A 4,934-nucleotide genomic window follows, 5' to 3' on the forward strand; every position below is an offset into this window, starting at 1 on the left:
GCACCTCTTGAGCTGTTGCAGCGTATTCCTGCTCAGCACCTCCTGTCAGATGCCTCGTTCTTGCTGATTTCGGGGACTGGACTGTCAGGGAGTTGCCCTGGCTGCTGTGGCTACTCAGGCAGCACATGCTGCAAGGCCCTGTTATCTCTGGGACCGCTCTTTCTGGTATGTTAAGGATTTATCCAGTAGGAAAGGAAGAAGGAAAGGAGAACGTTCTGTGGCCCATATGTATATTTCTCCTTGTGCATACCCTAGCTTTTCTAGGCCTGGAAATGGAAATCCACATACCCAGCAAGGAGAGTGCTGGGTGGACCCACAGAAAATGGAGAAGAATGCAACCACTGGGGGAGGCCCAGGCGTGGTCCTTAGGAACCCATAAACTCCCACCAAGTCAGCCCTACCACAAAAACTGAAAAGTGGATGCAATTTCTTCAGATTTCTTTACCCAAGATTAGAATGTGATTCTAATTATCTTCCCCTAGAGAAAGTTCATGTTCACACAAGCTGGAGACGGCCCTAGGACTTATGTGGACCCAAAGAGGGATGGAGAAACATTACCTGCAGTTATTATTAAACATCTTCAGAGAATCAGAGATTTCAGGGGGTAGCAAGGAGGCTGAAGCAGTGAAAGTACTTGGTAAGAGTAGAAAGAGCCCTTGAGTTGGAGTGAGCAGATTTGGCTAAGCGAATTAGTTGTTCCAGCTCCGCTTGACCTTGGACATGCCCTCGCCTTTCCCTTCTCGGGCCCTTCAAGTCCTTCCTCATTTGAACTTCAGTGATCTATGCCCTTTCTTTCCTTTTCTCTTTTTAAGATTACTTATAGCTCTAGCATTATTCGATTGCATTGAAGAAAATGACAAACCTTCATCAAGTGCCTCATCGTATGTGCCTCAACAAGCCTCCACTGTGCAAGTTCCTCAAATAAAGCTACATCCAAAAAGCTTGGGAAACACAAAGGCAGGGAGAGTCAGGACAGGTGTCTCGGAAGAGGTGCCTCTGAAGCTGTGCCGTGAAGGATGAGGGGCAGAAAACGAGAGCAGGCAGCGAGAGGAGCACACGCTCTTCTGAATCACCTGAAATTGTGAAAGGCTCAAGAAGAACCTGGCTCGTTCCTGGGAACCTGGGAGCCGTGGGAAGTTTGGTATTGCTGTCGGGATGTGTGTGGTGGTGGGCAATGAGGCTGTGGAGCTAAGAAGCCGAGAACAAATCATGGAGGGCCTTGAATGGCTGGGCAAGGAGTTGGCACTTTGTGCTGTGGGCAGCACAGGTTGCCAACAGAGGTTCTTTAGAAGTGGGGTTGCATAATCAGGTGGTTTCTGCAGGACTATCTCCCAGGTCTCAGTATGGAGGATGGTCTGGAGCGGGGAGACGCTGGAGGCCTAGAGACCCATTAGGATACTAGGGCACAAGTGACAGACAAAGGACAAGGGCCCTCTGGTGGACGGTGATGTACACCTCCTGATGTTCACGCCCTGTGTCATCCCCTCCCCTCGAGTGCAGGCTGGCCCTAGTGTCTCACTCCTGAGAACAGAATACAGCAAAGATGACAGGATGTTGCTTCCGACATTAGGTTACAGAAAGACTGTGACTTCTGAAGCCAGCTGCCATATTGTGAACTGTCCTGTGGAGGGGCCCAGATGGCAAATCACTGATGTCTCTGGTCAAAAGCCAGCTAGGACCAGAGGCCCATTTGCAGCCACTTGAGTGAGCTGGGAAGCAGATCTTCGGAGGCAGACCAACAACAGCCGTATCAGTGACTTTGGAAGCAGACCCTTCCCCAGTGGAGCCTCGAGCCAACTGTACTCCCAACCACCATCTTGACTGCAGCTTGTGAGAGACCCGGAGCCAGCTAAGCTGGGCCTGGATTCCTGGCGACAGAAATGGTGAGTAATTAGTATCTGTTGTTTTATACTGCTAACACTTGGGGTCATTTCTTACACAGCAACGGGTAAGTAACAACAAGACCCAACCACGGCAATGGGAGGGAAGAACAGATTGATTCTGGAAATGGTAGGAAGTTGGGTTAGAGCGTGAGGGGGAAAGAAATGTCTAGGCAGGCATGAGTGCTCTTTAACTGAGATGGAAAATAGAGTAGAAGGTGTTGGTTTGGGGAGCAAAATGATGAGTTAGTTTGGTCCAGCCAAAGTTTGAGTGACTGTGGGGCACACCAGTAAATATAGTCAAGAGGCAGTTGGGTCCAAAGGTCTGAGCCTCAGGAAAACCATACACACTGAACTTTTGGGAAGATCAATGGAGGAGGGCTCGGAACGTGCAGAGACCAAGGCCAGAACCCGGAGATGTTCAACAGTTAAGAGACTGTCCTTTATCATCAGACAAGTGTCGGTCTTCTGTGTGCGTGTGTGTGTGTGTGTTGTCTATGTATTGGGTGGGCCAAAAAGTTCGTTCGGGTTTTTGTAAGATGTTACGGAAAAACCCGAATGAACGTTTTGGCCCACCCAATATATCTTCTCCCAAGCAGTTACATCCCATTCTAAAATACTTTTCCGGGTTTGAAATATGGCGGACCACGTGGACCAGCAACAAACTACCAACACCATAGTAGAGCCCCTGGATCTTCTCAGGCTCAGCCTGGATGAGCGAATCTGTGACAACTATAGAAATTGATGAAGAAACATATGAACAGATATATAAATCAACAAAATGGAATATTCCGATGCTCTTTGTCTGGGGAGATGTTGGTGTACTAGTTGCCCCGCCATTGACAGTTGGCTGAAACAAAGAATTTATCCAGTGTGAAAAACAGGAGATTCTGTATGATTGCCTCTTTAAATGTAGAAGATATTCAAAAGACAAACTGGCATACATTTTTTTTTAATTAATTTATTTGTTTATTTTTTTTTTGGCTGTGTTGGGTCTTCGTTTCTGTGCGAGGGCTTTCTCTAGTTGCGGCAAGCGGGGGCCACTCTTCATCGCGGTGCGCGGGCCTCTCACTATCGCGGCCTCTCTTGTTGTGGAGCACAGGCTCCAGACGCGCAGGCTCAGTAGTTGTGGCTCACGGGCCTAGTTGCTCCGCGGCATGTGGGATCTTCCCAGACCAGGGCTCGAACCCGTGTCCCCTGCATTGGCAGGCGGATTCTTAACCACTGCGCCACCAGGGAAGCCCCCATACATTTTTATATTAAGAAATAACCAAGAATTCTTCCACTCCTGAAATAAGTTGATTTGCAGATAACTCACAAATTCTTAAGCTAAATGGCATTTTAATTTTTCTCCAACCCTTTCAATAAATGTGACCACCAAGATGCAGAAAAATAAAATAAAATAAAATACTTTTCATTTGCTTTGCAGCCATATTTGCATCCCAGTTTTACCTCACTAAAGACTCCAAATATTAGTGAATCTCTCCACCTTTCAGGTCTACCTGAGCCTCTCCAAATGGGACAAGTTCCAGTTGCAAGACTGCAAGCAAATCTGCTGTTGATTTCCACTGCTTGTAATTATTGGGAACATCTCTAGAGTTTATATGTTGTTTACACACTCAGCCTAATTTATTCTTTGCAAAGAAATCATACAAAGTAGCATAGCAGGAGAGCTTGTTACAGGAAGAAATATAGTACATGGAGAGTCTAGGAGATGTCAAGTTGACCCAGAGATCTTTTTCAGGGGTTGGTGGTGGTAAGAGTGTTTTTAGCTAACCTGCAGAATGTAACCAGAGATGTTTTTCAGGGGTCGGTGGTGGTAAGAGTGTTTTTAGCTAACCTGCAGAATGTAACCAGAGATGTTTTTCAGGGGTCGGTGGTGGTGGGAGTGTTTTTAGCTAACCTGCAGAATGTAAACAGAGCCTGCAGACAGACTGAAAGACAGCTCTATCAGCTCTGCTGGAGGTGTTGACACTACTATCCTACCCAGGGTGTGAGCACAGAAGCTTGTTACCATTCCAATTTTGCTGAACTGCTTGGGGCTTTTGACATTACAGATATCCCGTTCCTGCACAGAGAGGCTGGTAGAAGATTCTTAAAGGTAGAAGGCACCTTAGAGGTCTTTTTAGAATAGGGTGCACAGACTAATACTGAATGTTTCAAACTGTGTACTTGCAAATGATCCATGGTGTTTCAATTGAGCAATTAATAAAGCAGCAAATAGAGAGAATTCAAGTGAGCAATATTAGTAGATGGAATTGGCTTTTATTACCATACAAAGCCACGTTGAATTTGATGGAGCAGTAGTTCGTTTGCACAAAAGCGATCTGTCTATGAATGATTGTAGTTGTGTACAGAATCCTGTAGCACCAAACTAAAGTTACTTATAAAACGTCATCCTCTTCACTTTAAAAGTTCAAGAACTTAGGCTCCTTTTCTTGTGTTCTCTGTTTACACCACCTCCCTCTTTGTGCACCCCCAGCCGGGGGGCAACAGAGATTCCCGTCTCTGGATCCTACCACTTCTCAGTTTCACTGCCACGGCGCCCGGTCAGGTCTTTCTCTCTTGCCTGAAGCAAAATGAAACAACCTCTTGGCTAACCTCCCTGCCTCCAGTCTCTTCTGTCGCCAGTGTGTCCTCCACACCACCATCAGCTTGATCTTTATAAAGCACTGAACAGAATCCTTTTGTGGTTCCCACTGAGTACAGGATCAAGGACCTTAGTGCGGCATTCACGGCCCACAAGTAGGACCTTTTCTACCTCTCCAGCCTCAATCCCCACAACATCTCTCCACCCCCTTTCTCTGCAGCCGTGCTATTTAACCACACGAAGTTCCCTGACTCCAAGGTGTATGACCGCGTGTCTTTCTCATGCTGTTCTATCAGCCTGGAGTGTCCGCCACTCCTTCTCGTCCTAAAAAAGTCCTACATGCTGTAGAAGGTGCAGCTTAAACCATCTCTTCTCCAGGAAGCCCCTTCTCTGGCCCCTCTCGCAGACCCTGGCTCTTTGGTGGAATGGCTCCCATTTCATTCTGTCTCAAGACAGAGTCCCTG

At 47.0% G+C, this 4,934-nt stretch overlaps 1 pseudogene; it reads left to right on the forward strand.

Annotated features, from left to right (window-relative positions):
* Positions 1-2,517: 2,517 nt before the first annotated feature.
* Positions 2,518-2,734, forward strand: LOC114236986 (U6 snRNA-associated Sm-like protein LSm3; annotated as a pseudogene).
* The last annotated feature ends 2,200 nt before the right edge of the window (positions 2,735-4,934 follow it).

This window comes from Balaenoptera acutorostrata, chromosome X, assembly GCF_949987535.1.
Source record: "Balaenoptera acutorostrata chromosome X, mBalAcu1.1, whole genome shotgun sequence".
NCBI lineage: Eukaryota > Metazoa > Chordata > Mammalia > Artiodactyla > Balaenopteridae > Balaenoptera > Balaenoptera acutorostrata.